The sequence below is a fragment of the Bos javanicus genome, chromosome 13, assembly GCF_032452875.1.
Source record: "Bos javanicus breed banteng chromosome 13, ARS-OSU_banteng_1.0, whole genome shotgun sequence".
Classification (NCBI taxonomy): domain Eukaryota; kingdom Metazoa; phylum Chordata; class Mammalia; order Artiodactyla; family Bovidae; genus Bos; species Bos javanicus.
Genome location: NC_083880.1, coordinates 5,539,330 through 5,563,906, shown reverse-complemented (window position 1 = coordinate 5,563,906; position 24,577 = coordinate 5,539,330).

The window sequence follows — 24,577 nt, the reverse complement described above, 5'->3', positions numbered from 1 at the left end:
TGTCATATTCTTCTTTTTTCCACATATAGATGAAAAGAGCCAGCCTTCAGAAGAGATTTTATAAGGTTAAAGTTATCCACATGTGTAATTTAAAACAAATGTCTATATTTAAAATAAGCACTAGATGAAAGTATAAATAAAATATAGCCAAAAGACAATCACAAGAAAAAAGGCAAGTTCAACAATAGCTACAAAATTTGGGCTAAGTATTAGTTTTCCTTAGCAATATAAAGAGGTTAATTTTCCCTTCTGAAAAGGGACCATTTTTAGAGTTAATGAAAAATCTGACCATACCCAATATCATACCCAAGACCACAAAAACTATTTATATAAACAAAACACAATAGAAAATTGAAATCAGATTCAAAAGGAAAAGTATAAACTACATTGCTTTACCATTATTCAGTAAAGCTAGAAATTGTTAAAGAAAGTAAGAAGAAAAGCTCAATTCTTTGACATTTAATAATCCTCTATGTACTTCTAATGATGATTCATTCAAGGAGATGGCATTTGGATTATAGAAAACATGAGAGTATTTCAGATGCAAATATATGGAATACTGCAACTTGCACTCAGTTGTGCCGTTGATCCTTTACTGGTTTTGATGTTAAAGAAGAAAGTAAAATAAGGGAGAAGGAGAGGGTGGGAAGATTTGGGAGAATGACATTGAAACATGTAAAATATCATGTAAGAAACGAGTTGCCAGTCCAGGTTCGATACACGATACTGGATGCTTGGGGCTAGTGCACTGGGACGACCCAGAGGGATGGTATTGGGAGGGAGGAGGGACGAGGGTTCAGGATGGGGAACACATGTATACCTGTGGCAGATTCATTTTGATATTTGGCAAAACTAATACAATTATGTAAAGTTTAAAAATAAAATTAAATTAAAAAAAATAATAATTACGAATAAAAAAATAAAATAAAAACTAAAAAACAAAAAAAAAAGAAAGTATGATAAAAAGCAGAAGGAAAGAAATAACAGAGCAAAAAAGGGCAGTTAGCAGATTTGAAAATAAAAAGGAGAATTAATAGATACATTTGAGAGCTAGATTATGTGTGTGTGTGTGAATGTTGGTTCAAAACTGGCCATGGAACTTGAAGGGCAAGGAGAGACTCAAGGAAGAGGCAGAGGACCACAGATGCTCAGGAGCAGGGTTAATATGCGGCGGAACTCACACACCTGGCGAGGTTTGTCTTGGGCATCCATCGCAAGATGAGTGACTCTTGGCACCTGATTGCAGGATCTTAGAAGTTCATACAGAGGCCTTAATGGGGTTAAGTCATCTATTCTGTTCAGATGGTCCCCAAAACACATGTTCTGTCAAGGATGGATCCTCAAACATGGCTCCCAGGGTGGGACTACTGGGCAGGATGTACATTCCAAGGACAGGCGAGGGGCCAGGTACCTCTGATTAACAGTCGCAGGCGGGAGAAGGTGATGACTCCTCAATGACCTCCTCCAGGAGTGGAAAATATAAGGCTTATAAATTTGAGGTACAACATGGTCCCTAAATTTATACATTTCTAGTTATGAATCTTGGGTCTATCACTTACATAGCTGTGTGACAGACAAGTTGCTTAACTGCCCTGATCCTTAGATTCTTCATCTCAAAAATGGCAATAATGATAGTATCTCTTTCACAGGAAGATAAATTATGTGACATTCAATTAGCATTTTTGTGCCCGGCAGATTGTAAGTACTCAATATACAGTAGTTATTCTATCTAATACTTTAAAAATATGAGAAATATACAAGTAAATACAATCTGACATAAAAGAGCATTGTACAGTAGCGTGATAGCAAGATCTATGAGATAATACTGTATAATGAGTATGATAATAAAAAGAAACTTCTTTAAATATGTTAAAATTTTCTGGAAAGAAATATAAATTTCCAGAATTGACTATAAACTTGGTCATATATTTATAAATTAAGGAAACATAAATTTTCATGTAATCTGTATTGGAAAAAGGCCATACATATCTTTCCTTTTTAATGAACAAGCATAAGTAACCTTTATATCAAAACCTTACATAGACAACACTTTGAGCCAACATATTCAGAAGGACGTGTCCTATTTGCCTTAGAGCTTTGGAATACTAATAAGTTTAACCTTAAAGAGCTTTTGAGAATCCTATCTTAAGTACCCACACCCCTATACACACACACACTCCAAACATGGGTAGGAAATTCTGTCCTCCCACAGCACCCCGACATCCCTTGTTGTAACATTTATCAAAATGTATCATACTTACCTACGCACTTGTCTATCAGTTCAGTTCAGTTCAGTTCAGTCGCTCAGTCGTGTCCAACTCTTTGCGACCCCATGAATTGCAGCACGCCAGGCCTCCCTGTCCATCACCAACTCCCGGAGTTCACTGAGACTCACGTCCATTGAGTCAGTGATGCCATCCAGCCATCTCATCCTCTGGTGTCCCCTTCTCCTCCTGCCCCCAATCCCTCCCAGCATCAGAGTCTTTTCCAATGAGTCAGCTCTTCGATGAGGTGGCCAAAGTATTGGAGTTTCAGCTTTAGCATCATTCCTTCCAAAGAACACCCAGGGCTGATCTCCTTCAGAATGGACTGGTTGGATCTCCTTGCAGTCCAAGGGACTCTCAAGAGTCTTCTCCAACACCACAGTTCAAAAGCATCTATTCTTCGGCACTCAGCTTTCTTCACAGTCCAACTCTCACATCCATACATGACCACAGGAAAAACCAGAGCCTTGACTAGACAGACTTTTGTTGGCAAAGTAATGTTTCTGCTTTTGAATATGCTATCTAGGTTGGTCATAACTTTCCTTCCAAGGAGTAAGCATCTTTTAATTTCATGACTGCATCCTCTACCAAATTGTTTCCACATTACTTAGTGCAAGGACCATGCCTGTCTTTTCTGTCATTATAGTCCCAACTCTGTTAATACTTGTTTGAACAAAACTGTCACAGACGGAAAATATCTCCCAACAGTTTTGGAAAACACCAAGTTACAAAAAACAGTCAGAATTCTGGTCTACAAAATTGTTTATTTTGGATCTCTAGCAGAGATCCAAATTATAATTACCTGACCACAGAAATATTCTTTTCAAAAAAGATCCACTCAGTACTTGTTGCCACATGACACTAAATGAGGAAATACTCATCAATGAATTTCACTCATGAACATTGCAAACATTCTGAATAGAATATTAGCTAAGTTTATTATTATATTTTAAAAACTCTTTCCTTAATAAACTAGAGTTTATTCCAAGAATATGAGGACTGTTGTTGTTGTGCTCAATCACGTCTGAGTCTTTACAATCCCATGGACTGTAACCCACTAGACTCCTCCGTCCATGGAATTTTCCAGACAAGAATACATGAGTGGGTAGCCATTTCCTCCTCCAGGGTGGGATCTTCCCCACCCAAGGATTGAACCCATGTCTCTTGTGTCTACTACATTGGCAAGCAGATTCTTCATCACCATGTCACCTGGGAAGCCCCTCAAATATGAGGATGACTTGTTAATAAGAAATTTATTCATGAAATATAGCAATAGGTCTAAGAAGTTAAAAAATGTATATTATCAGCTTAATATATGAGCTGAAAACTTGGCTTAAAATTCAACATTCACAAAACTAAGACCATGGCATCAGGTCCCATCACTTCATGGGAAATAAGTGGGGAAACAATGGAAACAGTGAGAGACTTTATTTTGGGGGGCTCCAAAATCACTGCAGATGGTGACTGTAGCCATGAAATTAAATGATGCTTGCTCCTTGGAAGAAAAGCTATAACAACCTAGACAGCATATTGAAAAGCAGAGACAAAGGTCCGCAAAGGTCCATCTAGTCAAAGCTATGGTAATTCCACTAGTCATGTATGGATGTGAGAGTTGGACCATAAAGAAAGCTGAGTGCTGAAGAATTGATGCTTTTGAACTGTGGTGTTGAAGAAGACTCTTGAGAGTCCCTTGGACTGCAAGGAGATCAAACCAGTCAATCCTAAAGCAAATCAGTCCTGAATATTCATTGGAAGTACTGATGCTAAAGCTGAAACTCCAACACTTTGGCCATCTGATATGAAGAACTGACTCATTGGAAAAGACCCTGATGCTGGGAAAGATTGAAGGCAGGAGAAGAGGGTGACAAAGGATGAGATAGCTGGATGGCATTACTGACTTGATGGATATGAGTTTGAGCAAGCGCCAGGAGTTGGTGATAGACAGGGAGGCCTGGTGTGCTGCAGTCCATTGGATCACAAAGAGTCAGACACAACTGAGTGACTGAACTGAACTGAACATATTAATCCTCCTTCAGGCTGGAAACCTTTATGAATTATTGGTAAAAAAAAAAATTCTTGATATAGGCAAATATCTATCTTCTAACCAACAATCATAGACCACTCAAGCCTGTCCATCCTGGTCTCCTAAATTTCCTCCTTCTCAAATTAAAGAAAATTCCTTAACTCAGACCATGTGACAAGCAGGAGTTCACCCTGAAGTTTCATGCAGAGTGGGTAGTAATCATGAAGGGCTTTACTTTATATGTCAAAATTATGTTTAAAAGTCATAAACAAAATTAAAAACCAAATAATCTAGGAAATGTTTACAAACATATAAAAAAAGAGAGAGTATCCTTAATATACTAAAAGTACTTATACATCAATAAGAAAAACAAACTATAGGAAAGTGAGCAAAAGATATGAACAAAAATATAAAGATAAAATAATTTATCTCTTTATATTTTTTATATTTATTTATTACATATATAATATATATTTTATGTATCTGCTTACTTTTTATTCTACTCTGACTTATATTTTTAATCTACAGTCACAAGAATATTTAAGAACCCTATCCACTCTTATGTATCATTCCAGTCCCAGTCTTTCCTCACCTAAATAAATGTTATATACTCCACAAAATTAACTGTCAAAATGCAAAACACAAAGTTCTTTTTTATTTTTATTTTTTGGCCATGCTGCATGGCTTATGGGACCCTAGTTTTCCCAGCAGGGATCAAACCTGGGCCCTTGGTAGTGAAAGCAAACTTTTTTAACCACAGGACCTCCAGAAAATCCCCTAAAAGTAAAATTCTGATTATTTCCTTAAATATCAGTGACTAAGGACTCTCAAATATATTATCCAAATTGACAATAAATATAATTTTATCCAAGGCAGTTTTTACTTTGAAGGAAAACATCTTGTAAGCATGTGGACTCACAAGAGTATCTGAACCCCTATGGAATCAACCAAGTATTTCATTCGAAATGCCAGGCTGGATGAACCACAAGCTGGAATCAAGATTGCCTGGAGAAATATTAACAACCTTAGATATACAGATGATACCACTCTGATGGCAGAAAGTGAAGAGGAATTCAAGAGCCTTTTGATGAGGGTGAAAGAGGACAGTGAAAAAGCTGGCTTAAAAGTCAACATTCAAAAAACTAAGATCCTGCCAACCGGTCACATCACTTCAGAGCAAATAGAAGGGGAAAAGGTGGAAACAGTGACAGATTTTATTTTCTTGGGCTTCAAAATCACTGTGAATGATGACTACTGTCATGAAATTTAAAGACACTTGCACCTTGGAAGGAAAGTTGTGACAAACCAGGACAGTGTGTTAAAAAGCAGAGACATCACTTTGCTGACAAAGGTCCATATAGTCAATGCTATGGTTTTTCCAGTAATCATGTATGGATGTGAGAGTTGGACTGTAAAGAAGGCTGAGCACTGAAGAACTGATGTTTTCGAATTGTGGTGTTGGAGAAGACTCTTGAGAGTCCCTTGGACAGCAAAGAGATCAAACCCATTAGCCCTAAAGGAAATCAATCCTGAATACTCACTGGAAGGACTGATGCTGAAGCTGAAGCTCCATTACTTTGGCCACTGACATGAAGAGCCAATGTATTGGGAAAGACCCTGATGCTGGGAAAGATTGAGGACAAAAGAAGAAGGGGGTGATAGAGGATGAAATGGTTAGATAGTGTCACCAACTCAACAACATGAAGTTGAGCGAACTCCGGGAGACAGTGGAGGACAGGGGAGACTGTGTGCTATAGTCTGTGGAGAGGCGAAGAGTCAGACATAAATCAGCAACTGGACAACAGCAACAGAGGACCCAGCCCACCTGAGCTGACAATTCATCCCCTTGTCACATCTGTGTTAAGCCTCCAGTGGTACAGTATTGCCACAGGTCACAGGTGCCCAAAGATGAAAAAGACCAAGTTCTCACCCCGAAAGGTCTCACAGGCCAGAGAAAACAAGCAAGAAAACAGGGTCAACGTCCACTGAGCTAAGGGTTGCTCAGAATTACTTGGCCCCATTCACAGAATGCTCAAGAAACAAAAAGAGATGTACTTGATTCAGTCTAAGTCTTCCTGGAGGACAGTACACCCAAGCTACAACTTACAGGCTGAGCAAGGGTCCCTCAGAAAGAGGGAAAAGGGACAGAGCATGCCTGGTAGAACTGATGATATAAATAAAGATGGGAAGAGAAGAAGTAGGGTTTATATGTGATGTATATTTCTAGATGAGGAGTGGTAAAAGATGAGACAGCAAATGATGTGTAAGGCAGGCCATGGGAGTCCTTTGGTAAGTTTCCTGGAATTTGACATGCAATAAACTATAAGCTCATTGAGAGTAGGAAGTATTGCATCTTCCTTATAGTCTTAACACATCACCCTCTCTGAATTGCCAGCTGGAAAATTGCATACTCATCGCTTAGAATCCAGTGATCAGCCTCTTCTATGTCCTTGCATTTCCAAATCAGCCAGAAGGTAAATGTCAAGCCTGTCACAGAACCCTTGTCTCAAGCCGCAAATTTATGTTTCTAGGACAACACTTCTTGATAGCTCAGAACGCACAAACTTCATTTCTCTGGGGTGTTTCTCACTCCTCTAGTCACTTACATATAACTTCACGGATGTGTTTTGCTAGGATATGAAGCAGATATAACCAGAGGGAGAATGTGTTTGAACTCCAGGTTCAATTCAGTTCCAGACCAAGGCTCCAGCGTGTGCATTATTTATCAATAGCATTTAAGTGCTTGCAGTGAGCCAGCCCTGATTTGGCTCTATAAATAAACTATGTCACGCTTTATTCCTGTCCTCTGAGTCCTTACACCCTTAAGAGGAAAATGGGGAGCATGTATACAGTTTACATCAGGATAATTATGAGTAAGTGATGCTTAAGCTAATCAGCCAACTGTGACAATAAGCCATTTAAACCTGCGGGGTAAGGAGTGCTGTGGGAATCTTAAGCCCTTTTTGCATGCTTTTTTTTTTTTTTTCTTTTCTTCTTTTCTTTTTTAAAGCTTTTGCTTCTACCTGTTCTGCTTCCACCCAGCTGAGAAAAGGCTGGTCTCTGAGTAAGGAAGTCTTTGATGATTGAGCAGAAGACCTCTTGCTGTGCTAACATCTGATGAAGGATCACTGAATCTCAAAAATGAAAAGGAGCTCAGTGGTGCTGCTGGTCTCCATTTATGTCCCTTACAAAACAGGTTTATTTTTAGTGGTAAGAGAGAACCAGGAAAGAAAACATGTTGGCCCTTGGACCTACTCGTCATCTGGAGATTCTCAGTAGTATTTGTTGAGATGGAAGCAAGAGATGGAGTAAAGGGATTGCATTACATTAAGTGGCCAAGTGCAGTGGGGCAGCCTGAACATCACAGAAAAGCCCAGGATCAGGTGTGGTTCCAACAAAGAAAGTAAGGAAAGGGATTCCATACTTGGCAGGGATGTAAGAATTTGGCAGAGACAGTGCCAATGGAGAAGGAATAAAAGAGGACGCATGTTGAAAAGAGAACCTGTATTAAATGAGGAGGAAGGACCACGGACAGAGTTTGGAGATGAGCTAGTGCCTGAGAATCCTCCTCACTCAGAGAGTGATGCTGGCAGGAGAAACGAATGTGGAGTTGCAGGAGTCCCTGAAATAAACAGCCATTTGAGATAAACAGCCAAAATGAGGCCACAGAGGAAGTATAAACATTACTCGGTGAGAGAAAGGAAGCTGCGAGGATGAGTACAAAAATGAATGCCAGATGCAAAATCAAAGGCTCTGAAGATGCAGGGAAGATCCCAAGGTAACAAATGTGCATTGAGTTGCTTTTGATAGACTGAAAATACCAAGGGACAATGATCAGACCACAGCGAAAAATAGAACTCTGACCCACAACCCACAGCAACCAGCCCAGAAAGCCAAACCACAACCACTACAGCTGTCAGCCCCACACATCCAGGATCTCATCAATAACTGACAGCTTTCCTGATTTTTGCCCCTAATCTTTCCCACTTCCAAGGTGGGAGCAAGTGGAGAGAGCCAAGTATGTCCCCAAATCCTATCCCGTGGGACGATTCTCAGTGGCTTAGCTCTGGCTTCCCCACACCGACAGCCTCCATCAGGGTCAGTTGATGCTTTCCTGGTTTTCCTTTTCCCACTATCAAGCTTCCCACTCTTCTGCCTGCCTTTGAGTCACTTGCATTTGGCAGAGCCTGACAGAAAGTGAAGAGGAACTAAAAAGCCTCTTGATGAAGGTGAAAGAGGAGAGTGAAAAAGATGGCTTAAAACTCAACATTCAGAAAACGAAGATCATGGCATCTGGTCCCATCACTTCATGGGAAATAGATGGGGAAACAGTGGAAACAGTGTCAGACTTTATTTTTCTGGGTGCCAAAATCACTGCAGATGGTGACTGCAGCCATGAAATTAAAAGGTGCTTACTACTTGGAAGAAAAGTTATGACCAACCTAGATAGCATATTGAAAAGCAGAGACATTACTTTGCCAACAAAGGTTCGTCTAGTCAAGGCTATGGTTTTTCCTGTGGTCATGTATGGATGTGAGAGTTGGACTGTGAAGAAAGCTGAGTGCCAAAGAATTGATGCTTTTGAAGTGTGGTGTTGGAGAAGACTCTTGAGAGTCCCTTGGACTGCAAGAAGATCCAACCAATCCATTCTGAAGGAGATCAGTCCTGGGATTTCTTTGGAAGGAATGATACTGAAGCTGAAACTCCAGTACTTTGGCCACCTCATGTGAAGAGTTGACTCATTGGAAAAGACTCTTGATGCTGGGAGGGATTGGGGGCAGGAGAAGAAGGGGACACCAGAGGATGAGATGGCTGGATGGCATCATTGACTCGATGGACGTGAGTCTGAGTGAACTCTGGGAGTTGGTGATGGACAGGGAGGCCTGGCGTGCTGCGATTCATGGGGTCACAAAGAGTCGGACACGACTGAGCAACTGAACTGAACTGAACTGACTCCGTCGCTCTAACAAGCTCTGGATTAACAGCCTTTGCTTATTCTCATTTGGATGCTCTTTGTCTGTTTCTATACCTCTATGTACCCAGCCCTGTTCTGGGTTCTAGGAATCATGGTGAACACAGCAAGAAGAGATCTCTGCCTTTATGAGACTGTGAGATACACATTCTTTTGGGACAGACAGACGGGAAGCAAAGAGAAAAATTAAGTTAGCATTGTGGTGATAAATTATTTCAAAGGAAACAAGGCAGGATGATGTAATGTGGGTGGAGAATGTTATCCTGAAGAGTGAAGAAAGCCCTCCTTGAGGAGGTGACATTTCGACCAAAAACTAAGGGGTGAAGAAGACCCAGCCTTGTGAATTTCTGGGGAAAGAGACTCCAGACAGTGAGAACAGCAAACACAGACCGCACTGGGGCAGACCACCCTTGGTTTTATTTGGAAAACACAGAGTAGCAGAGCTGTGATGAGTGAGAGGGAGGTGGGGTCTGAATACACAGGGTTGAGGCTGGAGGGACGGCCTCGGGAGGTTTCAGGCAGGAACACATAATATCCTAAGACAAGTGTAAATGTACAAGCAGAGACAGTTTTCAATGTTCCTTTCCAGTCAATTACCACTATCAAATCAGGGCAGTTCATCCTAAAGATTTCAAGTGTTCACAGTGATAACTGAAGTGCTGCTGGGATAATAGTGCTTCAGTGTAATTAAGCACCTCTGCCCTTCCATCATGAAGATGCAACAAGCATCCAGCTCTTCTCTGCGATCCTATGCACAGCTGACAATGGACAATCCATCAATATCTTCTTCCTGCCACACTAGGACTGTGTGATGAGGATGCTGAGAGCTTTAATAAACCCGCTTAGATAATTTCTTTATGAGACAGGGAATTAGTAGAGCTGAGCATGAAATAGTTTAGGGTCTGTCAACAAAGAGGGCATCATTGTTTTTATGACTTCTCCCATGGTCCCTGGGTGGAGAACTCTCATTAGCTAGAATATTGATAACATAGGTGGCTGCATCGATCTGCTCTGTAAATAGCAGCTGTCTCTTTGCTCAGACCTGCTATCATCATGCCTGCTCCATTACAGCAAACGGGACCCTTGGAAGGCTAAGCTCACTCATTTCTCCCAATTGCTAGAGTCGCAGGCCTCACACTAACTCCCAAGTCCCCAAAGAAAAACAGAAGTGTCATAGAGGGATGATGCTTGTAATTTCTGCCGCCGTTTAATTTATAATACAGAGCAGTTCAGGTACTGGTGCAATCTTGCTCCTTGTTTTCTACAACTTTCTCCAAAGAGCTGTGTGTATCAATGCAGCAAAACATGGGTCATCTGATCAGCCTCGCCATGCTGGTGACCATACTGTCAGCAAGGACATCTGCATTAGCATCAGTCATCACTGGAGAAGACCTCTGAGAGATTTCCCAGTGTGTTTCTGTGTAAACCTCCAACCAGCAAGTAAAAAGAGATAAAAAGGGAAATGCGGCTAGCTGGTGGGCTGGAACGCAGCTAGCATTTCATCAAACGTTTGCTGTTTGTCCCGGGCACACAGCTAGACTACTTCCCCAGGCCTCCTGGCCCACAGGTGCAGCCACATGCTGGAGTCTTAGCCAACTGAAAGAGTGGGCGTGATGCTTATCACTTCCAGCCCCATCAACCCCACCACCACCACCTCCATCCTTTCTTTATCTTCCCTTGACTTGATGCCAATGAAAACACATTCTTAGAATCTACACTGGAAGTAGAATAATCTCAAGGTGGGAAGGGTCTAAGTCTCTGAAGAGCCTTTGAGGGAGACCTGCCTACCAGTGAGGAGCATCTATTGTAGACTTAGAACAATAGGAAATACACCTGTATTCCTTTAAATTGCTAAGATATTGGAATTTGTCTGTTTCAGCTTTTTTTTTGTTTTGTTTTGTTTCGGCTTCTAGCATTAGCCAACCTAATAGAGTAGATGCCTCAATACTAGAACCAGATTCTCAGAGAATTCACATCAAAGTGTGTTTGTGATATATTCATCACCTTAGGGTTTCTACCATGACCTACCAAGTGAGAAAAAAGTAACATTTTTAACAGCTTTATTGAGGTTTAACTTACATATCCTACTCATTGTAAGTACATAGTTCAATGGGTTTTAGTACTTTTATACAATTATGTAAGAACACTTCTCTCAACCCCCAAATTCCCTCATTCCTATATGCAATCAATCCATGCTGTCAGCCCTGGGCAAACACAAGTATTCATGTAGTATTTCTGGCATCTCTCATTTGGCATAATGAGTTTGCAGTTCGCCTGTGCTGTTACCTGTGACATTACTGTGCTCCTTTTTGACAGCTGCACAGCACTCAGTGGTGTGCATGTCCTGGATGGTGTTTCTCCGTTCACCATGTTATGGACATTTGAATTGTTTTCAGTTTGGTATCATCATTTCTGATGCTGCCATATAGAAGTCTTTGCTTGTACATGTTTTCCTTTCTCTTAGGTAGATGCTAGGAGCTGAATTACTGGGTTGTATTAATTACCATTTTATACTTGATGAAAGCCCTCTCTGACTTCCTTTGAGTCTGTTCCTTGGCATTCCTAACTTTGTTTATAACTGAAATGCTATATTTATCAGGTTGAATTCATTGAATTTTTGCTTTTATTCACATCTCTCTCTGCTAAGTAGACTATGTGCTACTTAGAGGTCAAGACCATGTTTTTTTATGATATACTAATGCCTAGAATAGTGAGGAGTACTCAGGACATGTTTATTGAAATACTAAGTAGCCAGAGAGCCTGAGGTGAATGAGTTACTGTAGAGTCAGAGGGGCTGGATTCTGTGATGTCAAGTTGGCTACTGCTGGCAGCCACGTTTCCAAGAATGCCACCTCTGCTTGCCCCCAGTTAGGGTTAGCCAAAGAAGAACTTGCCTGAGACTTGGAAGGAGGAAATGAAACAGGAGTCCTTATTCGCTAAATGCCAGGATGGCACGATACAGCCATGGCAGAGGCAGACAATCTGCCTGCTCTGGCTTGTCGCTTCAGACACTGGTCAAGCTCTCCTCCTCACTGCAGCCCAGGCCCCCTGCCAGGTGCTTGGCTGTGGAGGTGAGGTCTACACAGGAGCAACCGCTGCCATAGCCTTCTACAGGCCCCTTCTTTCAGGGTCTATGCCCTGAATGTTGGCTACAGAATGTCTCTTCTGGTTCTAATGGCATCCACACCAGAGCTGCAGTCAGACGTGCTAATAGCTGATGCTTGGATTCTCTGGTTCCTCTTCCGGATTGCACTGACCCAGTCTTGCTGCATTTTTTGGCACCAGGTCTACTTCCCATAATAAAGCCCTCATTTCATAATACTCATGGGAGCTCTGTTTTCCTGGTGAAACCCTGTCTGCTAGGGTCCTCCAAGCATGGACCATATATAAACCTTCATTCTTCGGAGAACCCAGGGGTGTGGCCTCGAGCCTCTGAAAAGCTTCCTTGTCTGCTCTAAGCAGGAAAGCCCTCCCTGTCCTATGTGACATTTATTTTAAAAGGTCTCTCTATGCACAAAGCATTACCCATGAGATCTGGGAAGAGTTTTGTTTCCAGCATTAAAATGTCACTGAAGATTTTTAAGCGATATTTTCTTTTTCTTTGGTTGGAATTTAAATTTATCCTTATAACATTCTAATTGCTGGTAGAACTCCCAGGTAACTGATATCCCTTAAATTTCTGTTATAGGTGTTAATTGCTATCATGAATCTTCGGGAAGACAAAGAGAATTTAAAAGTAAACAGAGGGGAAGAGACACATCTAGAGTAAATTGAGAGACAAAGAGAAATCTAGGAAGCAATTAGGGGCAATGCCATCTTATTTTCTTCTTTTTTGCTTTGTTTCCATCATTGCACCTCAATTGTTTACTTTGAAAAAAATTACCTTACTGGATACAATTAACATTTTCTATCCTTTACCCTTTTCAAGGAGCAGAGCTACGGCTTTCAATACTCCTGCCTCGTAGTGGATTATCTTCTGATATCTTGTCAATGGTAATTGGAAGGTATTGCAGATCAGAGGCAGAAGGAATGTCACCACTAATGGTCTTTATGGCCAGTTATTACAGAGGAATGTTCCCCTGCAAAGGAGGCACTTGTCTGGCCATGATCTGTGACAAAAGCAAGGCTCTAGGAGTCATGAGATAATTGGTGATGCTGTCCCTACTTAGGGGTGCTAATGAGTCCAATTTCTGAGAGCTTAACTATGAATTGGATGCAGCTTTTTGTTGAATTTTTCTTTAACTGAGAGAGACAGACTTTCTTCAACCTGCAGAGGCTCCCTTGGGCTCCTTCTTACATTACACCTTTCCAGGGTCAGTATGGGACCCGTTTTCCTAGAAACAGGATGAAGGGGAATCTACTGTTTTTAGAAGCTTGGCCAAAGATGCCATACTCAGCCAAGATGGTCACAGCAGAGGAAATGGGTTAACTTAGGTAAAAGAAAAGACTAAGACCCGACCTCAGGTCCTTGAGATGCACACGTGAAGAAATCCATTCCTCACAGACCAGTTAGGTGGAAGGTGATGGTAGCAAATCTCCACCAATGAATCTGTTTTTCAGAAAAAGGGATTCATTCTCTGTTGGAGAGCCAAGCTCAAAAACAGGGTGTAGGTGTTAGGTGATTGTGGAGAGGGGAAGAGGGGTTGAATACACCCTGTGTCTGCCCTTCTGAAATATATCCTGATAGCAGCTCACAGATGCCAATGCTGTTCTGAGCAGGGACTCAGAACAGCAACTCTGATGAGGCCAGGTGGCTAAGTCAGAAGTCCTATTGCCTGAGTTCCCAGGCTTAGAGGTTCAGTGACTGTGGGAAAGCTAAATAAGTATTTCATGTCTCCATTTCCTCTTCTGTAAAGTGGTTATAACAGCATCTACATCACAGAGTTCAAAACATGAAGTGAGCTATTGTATGTAAAGTACTTTAATAAGTGGTTGGACCAAGAGTTGCTATGCCATTTCCTCATAAAACCTGCATGTGAGGATGTCTTTACAGAGACTCTGTTCCTGCCCTCCCCACCTTCCATAATCACAATTCCACCTTGGTTTGGAGCTCCACCAACACACAGATACAGGTACACACACACACACACACACACACACACACACACACATGAACTTCGTTGCCATCACAGCCACTTAGTCTATTAAAGACATGTTCCTTGTCAATGAGCCACCTAATGGGAGCCTCTGGCCTACTTCTGTCTCTAAGGTGCATACTTCACAGTGGTTTGGGATTCCTCTGGATTCTCCTCCACCAGCAGACTGATGGGAACACCAGCCTCAGGAACTTAATTCCACTGTCATAGTGGTTGCAAAATAACAACCTGTTCTTCCCACCTCACTACCATGTGATTAATTCTGGATGAACCAGGGACCCATTACCCAAATCACAGCTCTCTCTTCCACCTCAACATATTCATTAAGCCAGTTAGTTATGCTGGACTGGAACAATTTGGGGCTACCCAAGATATGCAGGGAGCTTGTTAATACTGATAACATTTCCCCAGTTTTACTCACAATGAGTATTGGCTTCTACCATCAAAGCTGAAGTCTTCCCACTTAGATGTCAACATGTTTTTTTCCTAAATCAGTTGGCTTTCTTTTTATCTCTCAAGAAAAGAAAAAATTTTCTAGACCACACTTCCCACTATTTCCTTAAAAATCTACTACATTTCTGGCTCACAATATCTCTGAGATTTTCCACAGGTTTCCAACTAGATTCCATTTCAATAACTTCCTCAGTAGCTATAGGTTTACGTAGCATGCAGTTTATGAAATATGTTGGCCTCTGATGAGTCTTTATCTCATCACTGTGACTTTAAAGATTGGTATTTCATCATATGAATGTCGATGAATTAATTTATGCATTCGCTCATCCCCTGTGTGGTTTCATAAAAACAACTTGAAGTAATGAGAAAAAGAGCATATGAGATTCGATAAAATACTGAACAGTACCCCCAAATGTCTCTGGTTCTGCAAAAATACTTAAACTGTGTTACAGAATCGGTCATGAGTTTCCCAGCAGCAAAGTCAAGAAGGAAACACACTCACTGCTAAGTAGCATGAGACCATCTGTGAACTCTTGGCCCCAGAGTTTTCAGAGACATGCACAGGTTTACCTGTCACTTACGTGTCACACCCATCATGAGACCTTGACAAATACTGGTATGGCAGCTCTGCTCCATTTCACTAAATCCACAAATTCCATCATACACATGCCTCTCTCACTGCCAACCAGCAGGGCTGTGTCAACATCTGCATTTCAGACCAAAAGTTCTGCTGCTGGATTTTAGAACAACAGTCTGGACCCTGATCAGTCCCTGACGAACCCCAGGAGACTACATTTTCTCTATTTTAATTTATATCACACAATATGCCATTACTCTTCATTGATCCTCACATTCTGCTTGTCCCTTTTGTTTTCTAGGAAGCAGAATTCATTTTTTCTATGCAGGCAAACTGCCCAGCCTTCAGGTGGTTTAGGAGTTCTGTGTGGGCATCACAGTCACATTATTGAAAGTTCCAGATGAATGGTTGCATATACAAATGCATTAAAACACTGGATAGATTCCTCATTAAAATGAGAAAAATTGTTGCAATGGTGTCAGAGACATTATTCCTTTTATTTTCTTGTGTTTTATTAAAATCAAATTAGTAGCCAATATGACATGTATAACCAACTAATAAGTTTGAGCATGTATTAATAATGTTTAGATTTGAAATCAAACTAAACTTCAATTAAGTCAGTATTGCAAATATAATAATTTATACAGTTATTTCTTTGCAGAGTGGTAATGAGGTATACATGACAGGCAGTACACAAATGATTATAACTTGCATTGTAACATAATCACAATAAGAATTTTTTTTGTTTTGGATAAACTAGAATGAAACAAAATGAAACTGGAGAGTTGTGTAGCTGTTCTTTTAAATGTCCTTGAGCCTAAAGTAAGGAGTCCCAAGCTTAATATTCTCATAAAGGGCCTTGACAAGTAAGTATTGTAGAAGATAAAGCTCACAATTTTTTCTTCTTTCTTAAGGAATATTTTCTATACAAGTTAATAAAAATTTTCCAAATTACAAAATTTGCACCTGGAAAGATGTAATCAAATATTTTTTAACCCTGGAACTAAGACGTAAATTGCTTACAAATCCTGTTCCGTACCCAGGTTATTTACACATGAACATGTAAAATTTTAAGCTGGTAACATTATAAATAATATGCATGTTAGATAATGTACTAGATAATGGAGAACAGATGTAAAATTTGTCAGTCAGTCAGTCAGTTCAGTCGCTCAGTCATGTGTGACTCTTTGCGACCCCATGGACTGCAGCATGCCAGGCATCCCTATCCATCACCAACTCCCGGAGCATGATCAAACTCATGTCCATTGAGTCGGTGATGCCATCTAACCATCTCATCCTCTGTCGTCCCCTTCTCCTGCCCTCAATCTTTCCCAGCATCAGGGTCTTTTCAAATGAGTCAGTGCTTCACATTAGGTGGCCAAAGTATTGGAGTTTCAGCTTCAACATCAGTCCTTCCAATGAATATTCAGGACTGATTTCCTTTAGGATAGACTGGTTGGATCTCCTTGCAGTCCAAGGGACTCTCAAGAGTCTTCTCCAACACCACAGTTCAAAAGCATCAATTTTTCGGTGTCCAGTTTTCCTTATAGTCCAACTCTCACATCCATACATGACCACTGGAAAAATCAAAGCTTTGACTAGATGGACTTTTGTTGGCAAAGTAATGTCTCTGCTTTTTAATAGGCTGTCTAGGTTGGTCATAACTTTCTAACAAGGAGTAAGAGTCTTTTAATTTCATGGCTGCAATCACCATCTGCAGTGATTTTGGAGCCCCCCAAAATAAAGTCTGTCACTGTTTCCACTGTTTCCCGTCTATTTGTCATGAAGTGATGGGACCAGATGCCATGATCTTAGTTTTCTGAATGTTGATCTTTTTAAGCCAACTTTTTCACTCTCCTCTTTCACTTTCATTTAGTTTCATTTAGTTTCACTTTAGTTCTTCTTCGCTTTCTGCCATAAGGATGGTGTCATCTGCATATCTGAGGTTATTGATATTTCTCCTGGCAATCTTGATTCCAGCTTGTGCTTCCTCCAGCCCAGCGTTTCTCATGATGTACTCTGCATATAAGTTAAATAAGCAGGGTGACAATATACAGCCTTGACATACTCCTTTCCCAATTTGGAACCAGTTATAATGCTGCTGCTGCTGCTGCTGCTAAGTCGCTTCAGTCGTGTCCAACTATGTGTGACCCCATAGATGGCAGCCCACCAGGCTACCCCGTCCCTGGGATTCTCTGGGCAAGAACACTGGAGCGGGTTGTCATTTTCTTCTCCAATGCATGAAAATGAAAAATGAAAGTGAAGTCGCTCAGCCGTGTCCGACTCTTAGCGACCCCTTGGACTGCAGCCTACCAGGCTCCTCCGTCCATGGGATTTTCCAGCCAAGAGTACTTGAGTGGGGTGCCATTGCCTTCTCCGGGTTATAATGTTAGTGCTGTTTATTAATATATTACTTGTAGTACCTACAGTTCTCTAAAGCAGAGGTAGGAATACTGTCCCCCGCATGCTTTCAGTTAGTTGGAATCCTCCAGACATGAGCAAAAATGCTATGCAGTGTTTCAAGAAGAAGCTTTATGGGTCTGTGCATGGTTTTCCAAGCTCCTTCCGTTCTGCCATGACAACCAGTAATTTACCAGCTATTCTGTCAGCCTGAGTCCCTAGGTAAGAATGACAAGGATAAGAGTCTCCAGTCAACCCATTATGTACGTATACTGTACAGCATACATTTTGGGGCTACATAGTGTCATTATGGGGCTCTGTATTATAGCAGCAAACTTAACCTACCCTGACTAACTGGGTTATTCTAGCAGCTAAATTAAGATAGGCTATTTGTTTATGTAACAAAAATAAGTAATTCAACATCTCAAGTGCTTAAATCAAGTAGGATTTACTTGTCACTCATGCTCCATGCCCCTCATGGGTTGTGTGAGGAATCTGCTCCACATAGTCAGAGACTCAGACGATAACCCTACACTGTGATGCAGAAGGGATGTGAGACATGGCAAGTTGTTCACTGCCTCTTAAAACATCTGCCTGGAAGATGTGCAATCACCTTTACTCACAAGTGCAAGTCACCTGACCATACCCACCTTCAGATACACAGGGAAATTCAATCCATTTAATATGCCCCAAAGGAAATTTAAAAAAAATTGTCTGTGATATTCCTTAAAGATCACAAAGCAAATATGATGCCCATTTTCCAGATGAGATGGCCAGCTGAGACAGGCTTAGTAACTGGCTTAAACTCAGAGTTAGGAAATGAAAGAGAAAAAAAGTGTCTGAACACTAGCAGCCTGAATTCCAGGTCCCAGACCTTTAAAAGCTATAAAATCACAGTAATACTCTGCTAGTAATAATAATAGTATACATTTGGAGGTGGGACAGAATAGTGTTGCAGAGTATTGGCAGCAGGGAGTATTATTGTTAACCAACAGCAATAATAATTAAAACAGCAGCCAATTAGCTGAAGAATGTACATTTATTGTTATTTGGAAACTCTCACCTGTGCATCTAGAAAATCAAATTATATCAAGTGAGTTGAAAAAAGGTTCCAGTATAGGCCCTTCATTAATTATTCCTTACAATTTTGTGGGAAGCTGGGGAAGCCACATGACTCCACTCTGCCCTCGTGCCTGGCACTAATAAAGGAAATGAGGCCCACGGACGGGGATGTTCACAGAGCAGAACTATCACGAATCAGGTCAGCTCTTAGCTATGAAGCATGCAGACCTCCTTATTTGAAGGCTCTTCTGCATCTTTACAGAGCATTGTCACCTCATATTAATTAATTTTAAATGGGCTGTTGGCTGAGAACATCAAAGTCAGGAACTCCAGACTTCCATCACCCTTCTGGTCAAGACTTAGAAGACAGCCTTCAGTACTTTTGTCCTGTTTAATCTCTGAAAATGTCAGCGCTTCTGCATTGGATTAATCCCTCTTTATTAGATGCTGGCTTACTGGAAATAAATTTTAATAAGAATCATGCCTGCCAAATTAATTTTACCCTCAACTCCCAGAGAGTCAATAATACGAAAAGGATTTGCTAAAGAAAGGTCATTTTGGAAACAAGGAAGAGACAACTTGCTGTGAAACTTGGTGAATAAGAGGTCTCCTACGACTGAGAAAACAGGGGCCTGCGAAGGGGGAGGCGACCATGTGGGATCCCGCTGCATCAGCGGCTGACTCAGCAAATACCTCACCCTGGGTCAATGGCAAGAAACTGATGCAGAATCAAGCTTATGAATGAGATTAAAAGTGCAGAGTCTGAGAAGACACCAGTACCCCAAGGCCACAGGCCTCCATGGAGAATTCTTTGGTTGGTTACATCTTTACTGTTCTGCTGGTCATACCGTCACCCACGGAATCAGCATTTACCCTCATGCATTTGTGTTAAAGAAGCAATATTAAGCAAAATACAAATTAACTATGAGATGTAGATACATCATACAGATACACATATATCCATATATACTGCGTTTGAAGTATTAGTAGATTATAAAGTATCATTTTAAAGTATCATCATTTACTAATTGATATCTGTTAGGTTAATATCAAAGATATATCATGACTAGTTTTGGTAATGACTGTATCTAAAACTGTACTTTGAAATATAATTTCAAATAATTCAATATAGATACCACCAAATATGAATCTGTGTGATCCATATTTTGGGTAACAAGTTTAATGGTTTATGTTTACAATTTTTGTGTTATGCCTCAAAATCAGTAAATATGAGAGGAGGTTTCTGACATATTTAGGCAAATTTCTTTCTAAAATATACTATGGAAGTACAGTCAGTCTTTATTTCTAAATAATATGTCATATATCATCTTGAATATAATAATCATTGCTATATTCTTCCTTTTTAGAATTTGTTCCTGAAGGTCCATGTACAGTTCCCCTGCTATATTAGAAAGAGTTAATATGAGCCTTTGCCACAGATCTGGCAAAGACAGTCTCAATAGGATTTTAGGTGTCTCTCAACCTTTTCTTAATCAGTCTTTCTTTCTCCTTCCCTCTAAACATCATTCTCACCTGGACAAGAATTAAACCATGTATGATTAAAAGTGAAAACACATAGACCTGATAATGGCCCACGCCACTCTGATGACTGGAGGGTTCCTCTAAGGAAGAAACAGGGGGCTCAGGACCCTGCAAATTCCTGTGCTCCTTACTAACAGTAGTACATGCTCACTTGATATGCATTCTTAATCTCTCAGCTAAATTTAAAATAACAATTAAATAATTATCACCGTATCAATAATTTGGGGGGAAAATTGATTAAGAAGGTAATCAGTTCCGTTGAGCCCCCAGAATACCATAGAGTTGGGCAATATTGATCAGCCCTATGACAGAAACAGCCTAGCTGCCTAACTACTGTGTTTTCTTATCTCTCTCTTACTGATATATACAGATCAAGAAGCAAAGTTAGAACCAGATATGGAACCACAGACTGGTTCCAAATTGGGAAAGGTGTACATCAAGGCTGTATATTGTCACTCTGCTTATTTAACTTCTATGAAGAGTACATCATGAGAAATGCTGGACTGGAAGAAGCACAAGCTGGAATCAAGATTGTTGGGAGAAATATAAATAACCTCAGATACGCAAGTGATACCACCCTCATGGCAGAATGCAAAGAGGAACTAAAGAGCCTCTTAATGAAAGTGAAAGAGGAGAATGAAAAAGTTGGCCTAAATCTCAACATTCAAAAAACAAGGATCTATTTAGTTCTTTGGCCCATTTTTTGATTGGGTCATTTATTTTCCTGGAATTGAGCTGTAGGAGTTGCTTGTATATTTTTGAGATTAGTTGTTTGTCAGTTGCTTCATTTGCTATTATTTTCTCCCATTCTGAAGGCTGTCTTTTCACCTTGCTTATAGTTTCCTTTGTTGTGCAGAAGCTTTTAAGTTTAATTAGGTCCCATTTGTTTATTTTTGCTTTTATTTCCAATATTCTGGGAGGTGGGCCATAGAGGATCCTGCTATGATGTATGTCGGAGAGTGTTTTGCCTATGTTCTCCTCTAGGAGTTTTATAGTTTCTGGTCTTACATTTAGATCTTTAATCCATTTTGAGTTTATTTTTGTGTATGGTGTTAGAAAGTGTTCTAGTTTCATTCTTTTACAAGTGGTTGACCAGTTTTTCCAGCACCACTTGTTAAAGAGATTGTCTTTAATCCATTGTATATTCTTGTTTCCTTTGTTAAAGATAAGGTGTCCATATGTGAGTGGATTTATCTCTGGGCTTTCTATTTTGTTCCATTGATCTATATTTCTGTCTTTGTGCCAGTACCATACTGTCTTGATGACTTTGGCTTTGCAGTAGAGCCTGAAGTCAGGCAGGTTGATTCCTCCAGTTCCATTTTTCTTTCTCAAGATTGCTTTGGCTATTCGAGGTTTTTTGTATTTCCATACAAATTGTGAAATTATTTGTTCTAGCTCTGTGAAGAATACCGTTGGTAGCTTGATAGGGATTGCATTGAATCTATCAATTGCTTTGGGTAGTATACTCATTTTCACTATATTGATTCTTCCAATCCATGAACATTTCTCCAAAGAAGACATACAGATGGCTAACAAACACATGAAAAGATGCTCAACATCACTCAATATCAGAGAAATGCAAATCAAAACCACTATGAGGTACCATTTCATGCCAGTCAGAATGGCTGCTATCCAAAAACCTACAAGCAATAAAGGCTGGAGAGGGTGTGGAGAAAAGGGGACCCTCTTACACTGTTGGTGGGAATGCAAACTAGTACAGCCACTATGGAGAACAGTGTGGAGATTCCTTAAAAAACTGGAAATAGAACTGCCTTATGATTCAGCAATCCCACTGCTGGGCATACACACTGAGGAAACCAGAAGGGAAAGAGACACGTGTACCCCAATGTTCATCGCAGCACTGTTTATAATAGCCAGGGCATGGAAGCAACCTAGATGTCCATCAGCAGATGAATGGATAAGAAAGCTGTGGTACATATACACAATGGATTATTACTCAGCCATTAAAAAGAATACATTTGAATCAGTTCTAATGAGGTGGATGAAACTGGAGTCTATTATACAGAGTGAAGTAAGCCAGAAAGAAAAACACCAGTACAGTATACTAACGCATATATATGGAATTTAGAAAGATGGTAACAATAGCCCTGTATACGAGACAGCAAAAGAGACACTGATGTATAGAACAGTCTTTTGTACTCTGTGGGAGAGGGAGAGGGTGGGATGATTTGGGAGAATGGCATTGAAATGTGTATAATATCATATATGAAACGAGTCGCCAGTCCAGGTACTATGCAGGATACTGGATGCTTGGGGCTGGTGCACTGGGACGACCCAGAGGGATGGTATGGGGAGGGAGGAGGGAGGAGGGTTCAGGATGGAGAACACATGTATACCTGTGGCGGATTCATTTTGATATATGGCAAAACCAATACAATATTGTAAAGTTAAAAAATAAAATAAAATTAAATTAAAAAAATAAAGAAATAAGATACAGAGTTTTGAGATAAAAATATCTTATGTCAATACTTACATGTTGTGATCCATAAATTAACAAAATAAACGATATTCATTAAAATGTGAAAAAATTCAAATAAATAGATACAATTGTGAATCATGCAAAAAAACAAAAAAACAAAAAACAAAGATCATGGCATCTGGTCCCATCACTTCATGGCAAATAGATGGGAAACAGTGGGAACAGTGACAACTTTATTTTCTTGGGCTCCAAAATCGCTGCAGATGGTGACTGCAGCCATGGAATGAAAAGACACTTGCTCCTTGAAAGAAAAGCTATGACATTCTTGAATTCAATTCAGCCGTTCAGTTGTGTCTGACTCAGTGACCAATAGAGCTTGCTCCGGAGCTTGCTCCAACTCATGTCCATGGAGATATGCCATCCAAGCATCTCATCCTCTATCATCCCCTTCTCCTCCTGCCCTCAATCTTTCCCAGCATCAGGGTCTTTCCAAATGAGTCAGTACTTTGCATCAGCTGGCCAAAGTATTGGAGTTTCAGCTTCAGCATCAGTCCTTCCAATAAATATTCAGGACTGATTTCCTTTAGGATTGATTGGTTTGATCACCTTGTAGTCCAACGGACTCTCGAGAGTCTTCTCCAACACCACAGTTCAAATGCATCAGTTTTTCAGTACTCAGCTTTCTTTATGGTCCAACTATCACATCCGTTACATGACTACTGGACAAACCAAAGCTTTGACTAGACGGACATTTACCAGCAAAGCAATGGCTCTGCTTTTTAATATGCTTTCTAGGCTGGGCAAAAATATTCTTCCGAGGAGCAAGCATCTTTTCATTTCATGGCTGCAGTCACCATTTGCAGTGATTTTGGAGCCTAAGAAAATAAAGTCTCTCACTGTTACCATCATTTCCCCATTTATTTACCATGAAGTGATGAGACTGGATGTCATAATCTTCATTTTTTGAATGTTGAGTTTAAGCCAGCTTTTCACTCTCTTCTTTCACTTTCATCAAGAGGCTTTTAGATCATCTTAACTTTCTGTCATAAGGGTGGTGTCATCTGTGTATCTGAGGTTATTGATATTTCTCCCAGCAATCTTGATTCCAGCCTGTGCTTCATCCAGCCCAGCGTTTCTCATGATGTACTCTGCATATAAGTTAAATAAGCAGGGTGACAATATACAGCCCTGATGTACTCCTTTCCCAATTTGGAACCAGTCTGTTGTTCCATGTCTAGTTCTAACTGTTACTTCTTGACCTGCATCCAGTATTCTCAGGAGGTAGGTAAGGTGGTCTGGTATTCCTATTGCTTTAAGAATGTTCTATACTTTGTTGGGATCCACACAGTCAAAGGCTTTGGCATAGTCAATAAAGTAGAAGTAGTAGATCTTTTTTTCTGGAATTCTTTTGCTTTCTCTATGATCCAGTGGATATTGGCAATTTGATCTCTGATTGAACATTCTTTGGCACCAATTTTATTTGGTATTGAAATGAAAACTGACCTTTTCCAGTCCTGTGGCCACTGCTGAGTTTTCCAAATTTGCTGGCATATTGAGTGCAACACTTTCACAGCATCATCTTTCAGGATTTGAAATAGTTCACCTGGAATTCCATCACCTCCACTAGCTTTGTTCATAGTGATGCTTCCTACGGCCCACTTGGCTTCACATTCCAGGATGTCTGGCTCTAGGTCAGTGATCACACCATCATCATTATCTGGGTCATCAAGATCTTTTTTGCATAGTTC